Here is an 18465-nt window from a genome sequence, read left to right on the forward strand (position 1 = left end):
ATAGTGCTTTCTAACTCCACATGCCTCTAGATGTATTTACAATGCAAAGGACTTCATATATCACAGAACTTACTCCTTTCTTCTCACACTGTAAGAAAAACCATGCGTACGAGAGTAAAATCTGATGACGCAGTAGCAAAACAAAATGGGTGGAACCAGCTGTCATCTGCCCTGGTTCAAACTGCATGCTTCCATATTCAGTAAATTTAGTTTAAAATGCAAAATGAAGGAAGGAAACAAAATCTGGTTTGTTTCATGCATCTGCATACAAAGCCACAGCTCCTTCTCCCCGAATAATCCTCCAACACAAAACATCAATACTTTAGCAAGCTGCCCTGAAAAGCAGTGCGTCCGCTGCACACTGCCTTCCTCTTAGACTTCAAAGTTTAGTAACAGCAACTGTTTCAACTTTAGATTTCAAGAAACATGAAAAGCCATTCAAGGTGAAAATAAAGCAAAAATCTGCAGAAATCTTGCCTTTTCTGCCTGTAATAGTCGGTAAGGCTTCAAATCTATCTAGGACAGTTTGCCAGCCACAAGAAAAATCAGACACTCAAAATGGTTGCAAAATCTCAAACAAAATATGTGAAATACCTTGCAGCACTATGTTTTAGTTCCCATCCATGTGAAAAGGCAGACACATTGAGGTAGTTTCAAACTTCTGCGATGTTTACTTCATCTCTCTCTTGCCTGGTGTAGGAGACTGTTACTCAGTACCAGGCAAAGCAGCAGTAGCTGCATTTCAAGTTTACTTTGCATGGAATTGATATAACTTTGTGTACAAGTAGACTATAAAAAATGTAATTTAGATTATTGAAAGCCACAAGTAACTGTTTTGAATACGTGTATTGAAATTTGCCTCCCAGAGATATGTATTCAGCTGACAGTTAAATGCGAGGAAATTTCCATGATCAGTATACAGTGCAAGTTTGGTCAGGGCGGTTTTCTGAACATCCGAGTTACCTTCTGATCTCACACAGGTGAGACATTATCTTTGCGGTATTTTGTCATTCATTACTCCACAGCTGTGGACCAGTTACTCCACTTCACACTTGATTCCTGACAAAGGGAATTCAGTTTAGGAAGGAACTGCAGATGCTGGTTTACACAAAAGCTAGACATAAAACAACTCAGTAACTCAGGGGATCAGGCAGCATCTCTCGAGAAAAGGAATGGGTGATGTTTTGAAGAAGGGTCTCAACCCGAAACATTACCCATTCCTTCTCTACAGATATGCTGAATGTCCCACTGAGTTACGCCAGCATTTTGTATCTATCTTCAATGGAACTTCAATGTTTAGTTTAGTTGAGTTTAAAGACACAGCACGGAAACAGGCCATTCGGCCCACTGAGTCCGCACCGACCAGTGATCCCCGTACACTTGCACTAACCTACACACGAGGGACAAATTACAATTTTTACCAAAGCTCATTAACCTACGTCTTTGGAGTGTGGGAGGAGAATGGAGAACCCAGAGTAAACCCACACGGTCACGGGGAGAACATAGAAACTCCATGGAGACAGCACCCTTGGTCAGGATCCAACCCGAATCTATGGCGTGTTAGGTAGCAACTATACTGCTGGTCACATCTCCAATGCACTTATTCTAAAATGTTGATTAATCGTAGAGAAAATAATGTCTGGCCCTTTAAGAGACCACTTTTCCCCCAGTTCAATCTGCTGCAACAACGCCTACATCCTGATACTGAGTAAAGTTACATGTGGAATGAATCTAAAGAAGGGTCCTGACCCAAAACATAATTTCTCTATTCCCTCGCCAGATGCTGCCCGACCCGCTGAGTTCATCCAACACTCTGTGTTTTGAACCTGTGAAATTGTTCAGCACGACATCCAACATAACATTTAACCTCCTGAATGTTAGACATTGTGTAAATGTGGTTTCAGGCTGGAACAGATTTGGACATATGCCAACATATCCAAATGGTATGGTGAATGCCATGATCACATTGAATGGCGGAGCTGGTTCGAAGGGCCGAATGGCCTACTCCTGCACCTATTGTCTATTGAAACATACTCAACGCATCCACCACATTCTGGCACTTCATGTGCACTTCTCCAAGAAGTTCGATATTAATTTCAATTTTAGTTGGTGGCAATATCAAGAGAAATGTAGATTCCCCCATACCATTTTCACGAAACCAAGAGCATGAGCTATTTCCCTATTCGTAAAGATCAAAGGCCCAAACCACATTGTTCTTCCTAATTTCTCAGGCTTTGCTGTATTTTTCTAGAATATATTCAAATGTAGGATGATCTGTAGTCAATGCATTGTACAAACATGCAACATCAAATAACCAGCAAGCAATGCCTGTCCTTCTTTGAAATGGATGCTGCTTGTAGCCAAGAAACATTACTGTAAGCTATAGTGCAACAGCGGAGCACACTATAATATCATGGTAATGAATTTGCTGTTCCATTATGCAAATGTTTAAACCAGAGCACGTCCAACCTTATGTTAAAGACTTATTCTAATGTTTGACACTAAAGTCACTTTAAGTTTCAAGCAATAGTTTTGGAGAGGTCCTTTTATTGATGGATTTTAAAATTCTGTCACTGTAGCTATTTAAATTTTGTCACTGAGAATTTGACGTGAATGTTATCAGCAGGATGTCAGAACTTTTATTGAAAAAGTGTGGAAAGCAAAAGGCAACTTTCATTTCTGTTTTTTAATACGTATTTTTGCTTTTCGTTCTTCATCAGTATGATGGGGGGGTGAAGTGCAATTGCCTCTTGAGAGCGGGCGGGGTTCCCTAACTCGCTAAACCGCAAAGTCCTTTCACATTTTGGCCTGGTGTGGAGTTGGTCTTGGAAGGCTGAGGCGTTGCATCATTCCATTTTAACTTTGGAGAAAGGAGCCATAGATGAATACTTGGGGAAAGCAGTTTAACTTGAAGATGACAACACACTTAAGGGTCGAGATCCTTTTTCAGACTCCTTCTTACTCAACTTAGGAGATGCACAGACCTTAGAAAAATGAGCTTTTATTACATCTGGAATTACTGAGCTCGCATAAACTAATTATTAGACGTCCATAACACCAAAGTAATTCTATTGTTACAAAGCCGAGGGGCTAGTTCTTGGTGTACGCTGCCAGGGTAATGATGCAGCAATCAACCCTATAACAGAATATTCTTCTCCACCCTGATATCTGGCATGATTACCAGTTCCCAGTGTAGTCTGAAGAAGGGTTCTAGCCCGAAACATCCCGTGTCCATGTCCTCCGTAGATGCCACCTGAACTGCAAAGTTCCTCCAACACTTTTTGTTTTACTCAAAGATTCTAGCATCTGCACATATTGCAACATAGAAACAGGCGGCTATACTTCGGTCTCCAAGTGTAAACCACCTGTTTCTGACAAGTCAGTCTTAATACTGAATGCACGCCCAATCTGGGGTGTGTGTCCTCCAGAGGGAAGCTGCTTTGTCTCTGCGATGGGGTGCAGACTGAGCTGCAATCACTCACTGATTGAAATGTCCTATGCCCCAAGAAGTTACATTGACTATGGAAGTAGTTGCCCAGAACAGGCAAAACTCACAATTAGCTGCTGTTGCTGATGCAAACCCTACTAGTAAGTCAACGATAAACACAAAATGTTAAACCAGCATCGGCAGTTCTTTCCTAGTGCTAGTAAGTCATATTCTTCCTCATGTTACATCTACATTCAGTCTGCTCCGAGTCCGAGATAAACCATCAAGAAGAGTCTCAACCCAAAGTGTCACCCATTCCTTCTCTTCAGCGATGCTACCTGTCCCCACTGAGTTAATCCAGCATTTTGTGTCAGCCATCAATGCATATTTGCTAAAGGCCTCATGGAAATATTTTGTTTATTGTAATGGGCGGGACAGATTATGAAATGTTATTTTAAATATGAACTCAGGCTGCTTCCCTGTCTGCTTGAATATATTGAACCTCATTTATTGGCAGGTCAAACATAAGATTCTCCTATGGGTAAAGAACTGGATAGCTTACTGAAAAGCAACAAATCTGTCACCACTCTTATAAACCTCCCTGCATTTCTCCCCCTGATCTCACAGTATACGTTTTGGACACTCAAAGTTTTAAGCAAGTTCATACTGACCATAGAGATCAAACGGCTACAGTTATCTCAGTGTTAATTGGACAGAAAACATATAATCACTCCAGTGAATGCAGGAAAGGCACAATCTTTCTGTCCGCACTATATCCCATCCGAATACAGTGCCAGTAACAGCAATGCACATAAACACAGGTACAAACATGGAGACAAATGAGGCTTGTCATTGCAAAATGTGTTTTTCCAGAGCTAAGATGCTGTTCAAACTTTGTACATCTGATGCAGAAGACATTTAGACTCCAGGAACAGCAAACCCAATTACGACAGAAGAAGCTGCCTGACCCACTGACTTTGTGTTTAGACCCAATTAATTCTAATGTTATTTAAAACTCACAAAAAAACTGTTTTTTTATTCATTCGTGGGACTTGAAAGCTAACCACATTCTTCCCATTTTCCAGTGGATGTGAAGTGTTAACCCCACTGCGGAATGATGTCTAGGTGGAAAATGTTATGCTGTTTGGCATTTCAAATTGGACGTATGAGCAACACAAAATGGACTGGTGGATTGATTTATGGGTATATACAAAGAGTTTGAAAATCCATCAATGATGGTGGCACAGCGGTAGAGTTGCTGGCTTACAGCGCCAGGGACCCGGGTTCGATCCAGACAATGGGTGCTTGTTTGTACGAAGTTTGTACATTCTCCCCGTGACCTGCGTGGGTTTTCCCCGGGATCCCCGGTTTCCTCCCAAACTCCAACAGGTTAATTGGCTTCTGTAAATTGCAAATTGTCCCTATTGTGTGTAAGATAGCGTTAGTGTACGGGGATCGCTAGTCGGCGCAGACTCAGTGGGCCAAAGGGCCTGTTGCCGCGCTGTGTCTCTAAACTAAACTAAAAGTATTAAAATTAATGCAAAGACTAGTTTCACGACATAACTAAGCAACACATACTGTAAGCCGACCAGCTGCTTCAACTGGTCCCTATACAATTAAACAAGATTGGAAATTGTTGTATGAAATTCCATTTGTTGAACACTACTGTGATATGAAGACAATACAGAATGTGAGCAGCAGAAGGCAATTAAACTATCCCACACAAGAATTTAAAAGCCACGTGGTTATACAAGCAGTAGCTTTAATAATTGCCACCGGTTCAGCTACAAGCCAAAAACTTCCAAAACGATCCCTGAATTTGACAAAGCAAACAGTGCAGACACTTTGCTAAGTGTAGTGCCATGTGGGACATTTGAGTCAATCTCTGAACATCTGTTGGGTCTATAATTTCAGGTAGCAAACCAGATCACCACACAGGAGCAACAAATATGCAACTGAGATGCAAGCATATTGTGTGTGAGTGTGTACGTGTGTCTGTAGTGGTGAAGATGTGGAGGTGGAGAGAGATTATTTCACTTAAACTGCGCTAACTTATTCTCCAAACCTCTGGAACAGATATCACAAACCCATTCTGGCCTGTGTCTGATTAGAAACTGGAATCTTACACAGACTGCAAGACCCACATAGTATGAGAACCATACCTGCAGATAATTTTATCCCCGTGAACAATGAGGAACTCCCGACAATTAAGCTACACCTTCGATTTTCAACCTGGATGCAAAGCTTATGTATGTATGTAGGCAGACACAAAAAAGCTGGAGTAACTCAGCGGGACAGGCAGCATCTCTGGAGAGAAGGAATGGGTGTCGTTTTGGGTCGAGACCCGTCTGAAGAAGGGTCTCCATCCCGAAACGCCACCCTTTCCTTCTCTCCAGAGATGCTGCCTGTCCTGCTGAGTTACTCCAGCATTTTGTGTCTACCTTCAGTTTAAACCAGCATCTGCAGTTCCTTCCTATGCAAAGCTTCTGTGACGGTTGATGATGTCAACAAGCTTGTAAGGAGACGCGGGAGCAGAGAGGCAATAATTTTTTTTTAAAGCTTTTATTTAATGTTTACAATTAAATTTAAGGATGCAGATAAAGCAGAGAAAGCAAATCTTTTTTTGAAGTGGGAGAAAGAAACTGGTAACCTACGCTCAACCAATGATCTTTCCCAGGACTGGCACTTTAAGAGTTAATGCTCGTATGACCCAAAACATGAAAAATGTATTTGACTCCATTCAAATATACCTTCTACTTGTCAGAACATGGAAATTATATATGACATTTGAAAATCACCAAGAAAAAAAAAATCTGTTAAAATTCACACACAAAATCCACGGGAATCATAGAGCACGCACTAAACCATATTAATGAACCGACTATTACTTGAGTCACAGATCGGCAACTGAGTTTGCATGACGCATACACCAGTGAGTATTGAACTATGGAACTATTTTAATTATCCTATCCCGACGACTACAATATTTAAAAAAATGCAATGCTTTTTTTCTTCTTGAACAGTCTACCAGCGGTTGTATCATTTATGAAGATATGTGCCTGGGGATTATTAATTAACCTTGGTATTTGCAGAGCGTTCAGTGTTTTCATGCTACATTCAATTTGCTCAGATGAGCTGATTTACAAAATTGATGAGTTTTCCAGCTATAAATACACTTATGAGAAACACCAGCTGAACACAAGGTTGAAAAACTGGTCTGTTTCTCAATTCCATTGGAGTATAGCTGCTGGGTGTGTCTTTTTGTTGACCTTTGCTGTTGGGCATTTAAACATTTACATCTGCAAGTAATTTAAAGCTGTCTATGTGGTGCATTGTGCGATGCAATGGTTAACAACGAACCTCTCTCCAACCCCCCCCCCCATCCCACCCCACCCCAACCCCCTCGAGTGCGAAAGATGAAAGCAATGCAAATAATTATTATCACAAAGCCATTAAACACATCTGTTATCGGTTATATAATCTTCGTCAATTGACAGAATACAATACCATTAATGAATCAATAGTCGGGATACTAGTTTGGCTCATTGCATATTTCTGAATGCAGCCTTTGAAAAAAACAAGCTCTTCTTATGGAGCTGAAAATATAAAGTGAATAAAACAACAGTTGATGCCCGTTCCAGAAAAGAAGAACTGATGTAGGCCGTGACAAAGTGTTCCATGCAAATCCGATAACCCTTGCTGCCATTATGTGAAGACTATTTTTATGGATGACGGTCTCCCCAACAACAGGGCAGCAGTTCTGCCAGCTCGCTTCTGCAATATCATGTTTCTAGACTGCATCGCAGACTAGCATCTCTAGTGTGCTATTAATATCAATGAGGAGCAGATTCCATTTCCACACAAGAAAACCTTCATGTTACACTACAGTCATTTTGCTGAAGAAGCACAGTCGCACGACAATATTAAGTGGTGAGGCTTAACTGCCTCAGACTTCTCTCTGCTATGATTTTCAAATAGAGTGCACAAAAAGGGTCTCCTTCAAGAACGATATAGATAGTCAAAGGTCCTCAGTGCAAATGATACAAGAGCAATGGGAAGGCAATGAATCAGTTTAGTTTACCCATGAATTTTTTTTAATAGGTACAAATATAACACTTAACACATTGGACATATACATTGACACATTCCTAGAAGCCACCTGCATGCAAGTGCACACCAATCTCCATTCCTTAAGACTTTAAACTTAGAGAACTACTCAAGTATGATTCAGAAACTGCAATCTGTTTATAGTTTTAAGCTTCTGAAATGTTCTTTTTCAAGTTTTTCTCCAAAACAAAAACATGTACTAAAAAAAATGTAACTGTAACTGCACTTACCCACTAAGAATGAAGCTAAAAGAGATTTTGATTGTCTCGTAATCACCAGGGACTGAAAAGCCACTGAGCTTTTAACAACTAACTCCTTCAATATTCAACATGAACTCCACTAGACTGCAGTGTAATAAAGGACTGAAGGTATGTGATCTAAACACAACAAAAGCCACTGCTTTGCTCTAGATTAAATATTCAGGAAGAGGCCCCTTTGCATAAACACAAACAGTCAGCAAATGAGCAACTGGCTCCAATCAGCTGCTCGCTAAGCCATCTACCTGTCCCACTTTGAGGTGAAAAGTCACTGACATGTTTGTCATTCGCCTTAATGTAAATTCTTTTCCAAGGCAGTTCTGTGCTGGTTTGTCCCTTGTCTGACATTCTACCATCACTCTTTGATCTTGTCCCAACACTCGTCATTTTTCGTGAGCCCCCTTAAGTTTTTATCAATACGTTAAAAAGAAAATATTGTCTGGGGCTGCCACGAGACACGTGAATGCTACATTCCAGCCAGTGTTTCCAAGCAGTCTGGAGCTGAGCTAAGAGACTGAAACAAACAACACAGAATAGAAGCCCTGAAGAAAATCAGCTGCAAAGTCTTGGATACTGACTGGCACGTACTGATGCAAGGAGTCAACGATGTCATTTTCAAGCGAGCGACAGAGAAAGACCCCTCGAAAATAAACAGTGTAGTATTTCAAAGGCAAGGGATATAAGGCATTCCATTGTTGGAGCCAATTATCAGTGGAAAATAATAACAACAGATGGATTCAGAGTTGCTGACTTGTTTCATACACTTCATTGCTGTCCAACAGATGATGAAATCCTACAGCCGTCTGTAATAGTCAAAAGTCAAAAACAGTGCAAGGATTCAGACCGCAGATGGGGTCATTTTAGCAGACTTGCTCCGTCCGTATGTAAGCTGTTGAGTAGAGAAAAGTCTGCTTTGAATGGTGGGCAGCTGCAGCGAAATGACATTAGACATTTTACCACCAATCCACCAAACAAAACAGCCCCCTCCCACTCAAAACCTAAATGCCACAAACCACAGGCACACAGTAACATTAAAAGTATTGTGGATGGTTAAAAAAAAAGAGAAAAAAATTAAGAATGGAAAAAGTGAGAATTTGTCTGATAAATTTGTTGAACTAGCTACAGGATAACATCAAATAACATCAAATATAACATCAAATATAATTTACTATAAATGCATTCAGTCCACTTCACATGTAAAGTAAACTATTCTAGATAACATTGGCAAAGTTAGGGAAACGGAAACAAGGGTAATGAAGGAAATCAAAGATTTATCACAAAAAGAACATGTGTAAATATTAGTCAAGACCTGCAAATTATTGCGTATCTCAAGATGCCCCTAAAGATGGTGGTGAGCCAGGGTAGGATGTTCAAGAATGTGTAGGAAGGAACTGCAGGTGCTGGTTTAAACCGAAGATAGACACAAAAAGCTGGAGTAACAGCCAGCATCTCTGGAGAGAAGGAGTGGGTGACATTTCGGGTCGAGACCCTTCTTCAGTTGTGTCTATCTTAGGAAGTTCAAGAATATGGATCTAGTGAAGATGAACAATAGCAAAAACAGCTCCGTAACAGAGGACTCTCTGATTTATGGACTGTTCCCAGGGGCACATTCGGAAAGACACTCTTTGGTCTGCTCTAACCTTGTTGGCCTCCCAGCAGAGAGAGATGTCGGTCGGGGATTGTTGCCGACTGGCCTGCTCCAGACTGCAGGAGTACGTGCTGAGGGACGCACTGAAGCTCGGTGCAGCCAACGCCAAGGCTCTGTGGGGGTGGACCACAGTCTAGGGTCCTACCGCTGCTGGACATTGGGGGACAGGGTGTGGTGGAGACGCCCCTGAAACAAGGGAGGAGATATCACCCCAGGGGGGCACATGTGGCAAGGGTGCCGGGCATAATGATAGTTCTGTGAACACGACCAACTACAACGCTAATGTATGTATGTACAGCCACTGAGAATGTCGGAAGAATTTTTGCATAGTTCTTGTTTCGTATATCTGAATAAAGTTAATTTTGTTTTTTTTTTAAATTGGCATTGGGATTGCTTATTGTTGTCACATGTAGCAAGATACAGTGAAAATCGTTGTTTGCGTGTGTGGATGGTGTAGAGAGAACTGGCAAGTGGTGGTATTCCCATACTCCTGGCAATCCCCTTCTTTTTAAACTTATGGAACAAATGCGAGAAGGGTTTTTGAATGAAACTCTTACCGGCACAGTTACAACCAGTGACAGTCATTTCATAATAATGCTAAGTTATGAGCCAGGTTTGGTTGGTATTAATGTAGAAACAAGGAACTGCAGATGCTGGTTTACAACGAAGGTAGACACAAAGTGCTGGAGCAACAGCAGGTCTGGCAGCATCTCTTGAGAAAAAGGATGAACATTTGTATGAACATCGCATCCTCTAATTTTAAGTAACTAATCTACAAACATCGCCTTCCCTCACTCCCCCCCCCCCTTTTCCTCCTCCCACTTGGATATGCCCCCATTTCTCCCCTTCCCTTTCCTATGAATCTCTGGCTTCAGATTTCACACATCATCACAATCACACTTTCATCTCAGATCTTTGTCCAATCATCTGCCAATCAAGGCCCCACTCACCTATAGCTGCCTATCACTTGTCATGCTTTGTCCCACTGCCACCTTTCTACCGCCGCCCCCCCCTCTCCCCCCCTCCCCCAACTACAATCAGTTTGAGGAAGCGTTCCCGATCAGACACGTCACCTACGCATTATATATGCTGCCCTCGGAACAGCTGTTCGGAGAGGAGACGATTGCCCACCTCTTCACAGAGTGTGGATTTCCGAAGAATGTTTGGAGAATGATGTTAGGGCCCTGGTCACCATTCATCCTCAACAGCTCTGTAACTGAGGACTCTGATTTTCTGAGATGTTCGGAGATGGACATCAAGTGCTGCTGGAAGATTATTCTGAATAAAGTTTATTTTTGGAAATCAGGATCTTTGATGAAAGACGCTCATCGATCTACCTGAAACTGGTTGCTCGGCAGCATCCTTCGAGAACATGGTAAGTGATGTTTGGGTCAGGACTCTGCGAGATGATTGTCCATTTCAGACTACACGTGCGTATGCAGAGGGACTCACTGAAGCTCGGTGCAGCCAAGGCCAAGGCTCTGTGGGGGAGGACCACCATTTAGGGTCCTTCGACTGCTGGATATTGAGAGGACACCCCTCAACAAGAGAACGGATGTCACCCCAGGAGGCCACGAGGGGCCAGAGTGTTTCATTTAAAGATAGTTTCCGACCACTACTGAGTATGACACTAATGAAAGTTTACATGCTAAGATGTCTGAAGAGACTTTGTACAATTTTTGTTTTGTATATATTTTTTATTCTGAATAAAGTTTATTTTTGGAAATAAAATAAATCCATGTTCTTCCGAGATGCTGCCTGACCCACTGAGTTACGCCAGCACTTTGTGTCTCTTTTGTAAACCAGCAACTGCAGTTCCTTGTGTCTAATTTAACTACTTGTTTTGTTTCTTAGTCCAACTAAGAATGTAATTAAAATGCAGCACCATAAAGATCATATATAGACGTGTATTTATATAGCGCCTTTCACAACTTCAAGATGGGACAAGGCCTCTACTGCCGTGGATATATTCCTGAAATGTAGACACTTGTAATGCAGGAAACATGGCAGCAAATTTGCCCACAGTGAGTTCACACAAGGAGCAAAGTGGTAATGAACACAAATCCATTCTTGGTGATGGTGACTAAGAGATGAATATTAGCCAAGGCACAAGAGAACGCCCATGCTCTTCTTTAAATCAATGCTGTGGAATCTTTCACATGCACCTGGTGGAACATGTACACCCAAAGGGTACAGGCCCTCACTAAAGCATCAGCTTAACTAACTGTAGTCATATCTCCAGCACTGGACATGAACCCACATCCTTCAAGCTGAGATGCAAGAGAGCCTTCAACAAATCTACAGCTGATACTGCAGAAGATATTGCTGACAATATACATACAAATACCTCTCCTACACTTGCACACAGACAAGCGCCCACTTCATACAAGCAAATTGTCTGCAAATTCTGCTTAATATAAATAAAATAATGCAGGTGCTTTGATGTATGTATCTAATATAACTCTAGTTACTGTCTGACAATACTACTCTAATGAAGAATAGTCTACCGGGGTCTTCCAAGTTAAAAGGTACACAAGTTGAGTGTATGGGAGAAAATACAGGTTCATTTAGTTTAGTTTAGTTTAGAGATACAGCATGGGAACAGGCCCTTCGGCCCACCGAGTCCCCGCCGACCAACAATTCCCGCACACTCAACACTGTCCCACACACACACACAAGGGACAAGTTGACATTCATACCAAGCCAATTAACCTGCAAACCTGTATGTCGTTGGAGTATGGGAGGAAACCGGAGCTCCCGGAGAAAACCCACGCTGGTCAGGGGGAGAACGTACAAACTCCGCACAGACAGCAGCCATAGTCAGGATCGAACCCGGGTCTCTCGTGCTGTAAGGCAGCAACTTTACTGCTGCGCCATCACGGTGTCTTGGTGCATTGCCTCCAATATAACTCTGGTTATTGTCTGACAATACTGCTCTAATGAATGGTAGTCTACCAGGCTCTTTGGAGTACAGATTAAAGAATAGCAACTATCAGGTTAATAGCACGTGGCATTGAAATTGCTTATCTCTCCTGTTCAGACTCTCAGTAAAGCTAATAACAACAGCCACATACTTCTTTTTTAAAGTAAACAATATTCTATTGTCAGCATTACCAAAATAAATATTTGCAGAAGGGTAGGTTTGTTAAATGCATACCAAGGAATACAATGCTACTTTTTATATCTACAATATTAGTAAAGGCAGTAAACCATTTCTTTGCCTCAATTGTTTTACAACAAATGCTCCATTTAAATGCAAATAAAACAAGCAAACAGACATCCTGATCAAAAGCAGTTGTTTTTTTCAGGCAAGGCACTGATTCCCTCAATTACACACCATGCATGCGTAGTGAAACATTTCAAAACCTGTTCCATGTTGGTTAAATGAATATTTGACATCTAAAATATTTTACGTCTAAAATGTTTTGCAAGTCTAATTGCAAAGGGCACAGCGGTAGAGTTGCTGCCTCACAGCGGTAGAGTTGCTGCCTCACAGCGCAAGAGACCCGGGTTCGATCCAGACTACGGGTGCTGTCTGTACGGAGTTTGTATGATCTCCCTGTGATCGTGCGGGTTTTCTCCGGTTTCCTCCCGCACTCCAAAGACGCACAGGTTTGCAGCTTAATCGGTTAACCCGTAAAATTGTAAATAAGTGGGTTGGATAGTACGGGGTGGACGCTGGTCGGCACGGATTCGGTGAGCCGAAGTTTCAGCGCTGTATCTCTCCAAACCCAAAGCCCTTCAAGCACGCCCGCATGTCGCCTCCAAAATGTCGGTTGGAAAACTTTGCCGATCGCCGAAGTGCCAGTGGTTAAACCGACGGTAAAAACACTTCAAATGTGGAAGCAGATCAACAGTGAAAGATGATGGGGATCTGGACAACTCTTAAATCCTTTAACAGCGAAGCAGTATGAAATCTGATAAACAGCAGGCCTGAAGAATAATGGATACTTTACAGTGCATTACAAGACTCTAACTTAATCAAGGAGTTCAGGTGATATTATGAACCATGACAGTGAAGATATGGAGGTCATCTGAACCCTGGAATTAGGTTTACTAACGTTACGTTGCCCTACTATCTTATATTATCACATAAGTTATATAATGTAAGTAGAGTATAGAGTGCTACAGTTAAAATGTTTATGATCTTTGTTGGAGCTCCAGGCATTTCTTGCCATTTTCACAAGCGAGTTTCGTGTCACACTGCAGTGGTCAATGATGTGACTGTCACCAGAAAGTATGGCACTCATTTGTGACATCATTACCGCAGGATGATTTAGTAAAAGACAACTTGCACCAGGTTGAAAGAAAATTGCTAAGATACACACAAACATTTTATCACCGCTTCAAAGAATCTGTGAAACAAATTCAACCTCGTTCATTCTACCTCCAGATAAAAAATGCTGCTTGGCCATTTTGTCACCTCTGTAAAATGGAAAGAACAGAGGTGGAAACAAGCTTGTATTCAAGATCCCTTAAATGCAGGATAGTCATTCTCTTAACAATAGGCAGTTACAAAGCATAATGTAACGGGAATATTATATTTTTCTCTCTATCTAACTCCTGTCCCCACCCTCCGCCCATCAATTAAGCTTGTGACAATAAAGGCCTGCATGGAGAATCATCAATGTTGTTCAGGTTTACGATGTCTTAGAGGGCTCTTATATCAATCAATACATTTTGCACAATAAGAGTCGGAAGTAGAACGTCGCTGCTTAGATGGTGCCCTATTACCTAATCAGTTGATGTGCAAGTGGTTTTGCCAAGAACTGAAGAGGCCTGGCAACAATGAAAAGATCTGAGCAGACAAAGCTTTGTTTCATTCAGCTTATGCAAATAATATAGCTATTAGCAGACAATTAACATTCTGAAAGCTCATTACTTGAAGGTGTTTAAACTGTACAAATTATAGACTGTATTTTCTCCCTTTCTTTTTGTTGCAATCATGTATGACCAGGAGTCATTCCAGTGAAAACAAGGCTACAAATAATTATTTTTTGGTGAAGAAAATTTTCCTGAAACGTTATGAAGGAATAATCATAATAACCTATCGTATTTTAATGTTTAAGAAAGAACTGTAGATGCTGGAAAAAAATCAAAAGTTGACACAAAAATGCTGGAGTAACTCAGTGGGCGAGGCAGCACCTAAGAGGTGAAGGAATAGGCGACGTTTCAGTCTGAAGAAGGGTCTCGACCCGGAACGTCACCTATTCCTTCACTCCTTAGATGTTGCCTCACCCGCTGAGTTTCTCAGGCATTTTTGTATCTTATTTTAATACTATCTATCAATCCATTCATGCACATCCCTCTTTATTCCACCCTTGCTTACATGTAAAGCAGTAAACCTCAACACATCAAGCCAGACAGATCTAATTTAAATACAATACAAACTGTAGGTTTGTCAGTGGTTAATGGGCTTAGTTTAGTTTAGAGATACAGTGTGGACACAGGCCCTTCGGCTCACCGAGCCCTCGCCGACCATGGTTCACCGTACACTAGTTCTATGTTATCCCACTTTTGCCATCCGACATGCTAGGGACAATTTACAGGTGCCAATTTACCTACAAATCTGCACGTCTTTGGAATGTGGGAAAACATCGAAGCATTCGGAGAAAACCCACGTGGTCATAGGGAGAACTCCTCACAGACAGCACCCGTAGTCAGGATTGAATCGGGGTCTCTGGCGCTGTAAGACATGCGCCACCATGACGCTCTAAAACTATGTATGTATTTGAGCTAGAATTCTTTGTTGCTCTTCGACATCGGTAGGTGCTTAAGGAACCGGCCTGTGAAGATACTTTCAGTATCCAAGTGTCTACAACAGAGATCAGTTATATGAGGATAATTCACGTCACTCAATCATCTTGTTTGACTATTGCTGAATCAGAAGTGTACATGTGCTACATTTTCATAGAAAGAAAAGACACAAAGTATTGGAGTAACTCAGCGGGTAATTCAGCATCTCTGTAGAACATGGATAGGTGATGATTAAGGTCAGGACCCTTCTTTGACTGATTACTGTAAGGGTATTTTTTCTTAAAAATAGACACAAAAAGCTGGAGTAACTCAGCAGGACAGGCAGCATCTCTGGAGAGAAGGAACGGGTAACGTTTCGGGTCGAGACCCTTCTTCAGACTGTCCCGCTGTGTTACTCCAGCTTTTTGTGTCTATCTTCGGTTTAACATCTGCAGTTCCTTTTACACATTGGGTATTTTTCCTTGTTAAGCCAGCATCTGCAGTTCCTTATCTCTACATTTCCATGGTTTAGCCATTGATTGCTTAAACAAAGAAAGAAGACAGTGATGAGAATATTATAAAGGTATGACATTACCTGTGGAAAGAGAAACCGAATTAACACTGCAGGTCAGAACTGCTTCATCAGAACTGGGATATGGAGAAAACACTAGTTTGAAGTTGTGAAGAGAAAAGAGGAAGGGATAGAAATATCTTTCTAAGGGGATGAGATCATAGAGGTTGCCCAGATACCCCCAATGTTTACAATGCCCTTTAGTTGTAAGGTTGATGAGGAAGCTCAAAGAAAAGCTGTGAAATGCACGTCAGAGCTGTGGACACCAAGTGGAGGATGATGGAAGTGTCCAGGTCATGTCCATAGCGGGGAAAAAAAGCTGAGTTTATAATATAAATAGTTAACCTTTATGTTTTCCATTCAGTAAAGTTTGAGATCCAAGATGGCACCCAAACCTGGCGACACATTGTGCACTGGTCACAGAGGTAGATCTGCAATCTTGCATTACCATTACACCACTCTTTTAAATCTCGAGACCAACAGCAGCAGTTCTGGCTTTTTGTACACTGTAAATTCTGTCGGACTACTGGTGCTGTCTGTACGTAGTTTGTACGTTCTCCCTGTGACCACGTGGGTTTTCTCTGGGTAGTCCGGTTTCCTCCCACATTCCTAAGAAGTATGGGTTTGTAGTTTAATTGGCTTCTGTAAATTATAAATTGTCCCTGGTGTGTAGTGTACTCGTGCGATCGCTGGTCGCCGCGGACTCGGTGGGCCCAAGGGCCAGTTTGTCCACTGCATCTCCAAAATCTAAACTTTAACCATGTAGGAATGTAATACTCATTAATTTCTACTTTAAAAATGAACTAAAACAAGTATGAAGTTTATTCTTTCAGGTTTTGACTATTTTCAGAAGATACTTGTTTTTACTTCCCTTTCTACCTCTTACTTCTCTTCTCTTCCCATCCAATCTTTACTTTTCTCTTTCATTCTCTCTCTCTCTTTCCCTCTGCAACGGATATAACAATGAGTTCACGCAACGAAGTTCACATCTTCATCTCAGTCCTTGCACCGTTGATTTCCCAAACCATTAACATGATGGGTTAAGGAAATACACTGTCACTTCCACTGCTCAGCCTGGCCTCCAGAAGCCCAAGCTTTCCTTATTATCATTCCATAAAATTACACATTCAGCAGCATGTCAGATGTAAAACGTAAAAAACTCTGTGCAAATCTAACCAAAGGCTTAGGTAGACTTTTTTTGTTATGGACCAAAGAAATGAGAATTAATTTTATATAAACCCTGGTAAATGTGTTGAATGACAGCAAATGCAGTAATGGACTGGTCACAACCTATCTTTTATCATAGGTATGAATGCAAACTCTATTAACATCTCACCTCTGACCATTGCAATGCAAAGCAATATGTAGGGTATTTCGTTCAGGGCCATCTGGGTAATTTTCCAACCACTGATCATTGCCTTAATCTTTTCATATATTTCCCAGACAAATGAGAATAAACTAGGTAATTTATTTTCACGATTCCTTCATTGAAAGTAAGACATTGGGGATAATTGGTCCTTAAATAAAAGGGTGCTTATCCCATTATATATAGAGGTGAGCAGGGTCATGGATCTGCTATGAATCACTGCATGGGAGAACAGCTTTAACCGTCTGCATGGCAGACTGAAGATGCTTATATTCTGATGGGGGAGTGTACTAAGGTGAACAGTGGTCAGCGGAAATGGTGGGAAAAGAGGAAAGGTCGAGGGGGAAAAGGGCAAGGTGAGGAAAGGAGGAAGGAAAGAGTGGAGAGGGAGCAGGATGAAAGGGAAAGGAGAAGGGTGGGAAGAGGCAGGGACAGGCGGAAGGGAAGGGGAAGGGGAAAATCATTTTGTTCCATGTGGAGGAAGGAACTGCAGGTTTACACAACATGCCGGTGTAATTCAGCGGGACAGGCAGCCGCACCGGAGGGAAGGAATGGGCGACGTTTCAGGTCGAGACCCCTTCTTCATTCAGGCTGCTGAATCTTCATCTACACAACAGGGACAAAACCAGGTTGTTAGTCTGCCTTGAAAGATGGCCGGCCAGTACTTCAGATGAATGTTTATCCCCATTCTTTACACCTTAGCCTGCTGAACATTTCTGCAAGGATTTTGTTTTCTCGGCAATGAACTGGGTACAACACGATAGTTCTGCACAAGATCCATAATCATGAATCTTTAAATAATCAGGACAACTACATAAAGTTTAACAATCAGCCTCGTGTGTATGTATTATACAGCGCAAGCAGACTGAGATGGTGTCACAACACCTGGCAGTGAAACTAAAATGATTAATTAAAACATTTCAACAAAACTGTTTGGAAGTTTGAAACACACTTCACAGTCCAGCATTTAATGATATCATCAAAATGTAATCGTTTCTTGCATATTTTTCCCTGTCAACTTGCCCTTTTCCTTTTTCTATTTCCTTTCCCTTTTAGCGAAACATTAACCTTTATTGTAGTGGAAGACTGTGTAGTGGAATATTGCTGTGAGCCTCCCAGTACTTGACAAAGTGCTCATTCTTCAATGAGAAGTACAGACTTCGTAAATCAGACAAGTATCTCAAGTCAAGTTATAGTCCAATCCTGATACAGAGTTCTGGTCTGAAACGTCGACAACCCTTTGCCTCCACGGATGCTGCCTGCCCCGCTGAGTTCCTCCAGCAGTTTGATTTTTACTGCAGAATCTAGCATCTGCAGTCTCTTGTATCTCTGTCTGCCATTCTTACAGAACAT

General features: G+C 41.6%; 1 protein-coding gene across 8 annotated transcripts in view; it reads right to left on the reverse strand.

The window, feature by feature from the left end:
• Positions 1-18465, reverse strand: part of foxp1 (forkhead box P1) — a 486565-nt gene that overhangs the window by 296185 nt on the left and 171915 nt on the right. The window contains exons 1-2 of one of the 8 annotated variants that reach the window (XM_033036705.1): positions 17076-17086; positions 6178-6180 (exon numbers count right to left, since the gene is read on the reverse strand). The exons of the other annotated variants lie outside the window; for them this stretch is intronic. The gene's annotated coding sequence lies outside the window, so the exon portion shown is untranslated. Of the gene's footprint in view, positions 1-6177; positions 6181-17075; positions 17087-18465 lie in introns of those variants that run through there. 8 annotated transcript variants of the gene reach the window in all.

Source organism: Amblyraja radiata, chromosome 18 (genome assembly GCF_010909765.2).
Source record: "Amblyraja radiata isolate CabotCenter1 chromosome 18, sAmbRad1.1.pri, whole genome shotgun sequence".
Taxonomy (NCBI): Eukaryota; Metazoa; Chordata; class Chondrichthyes; order Rajiformes; family Rajidae; genus Amblyraja; species Amblyraja radiata.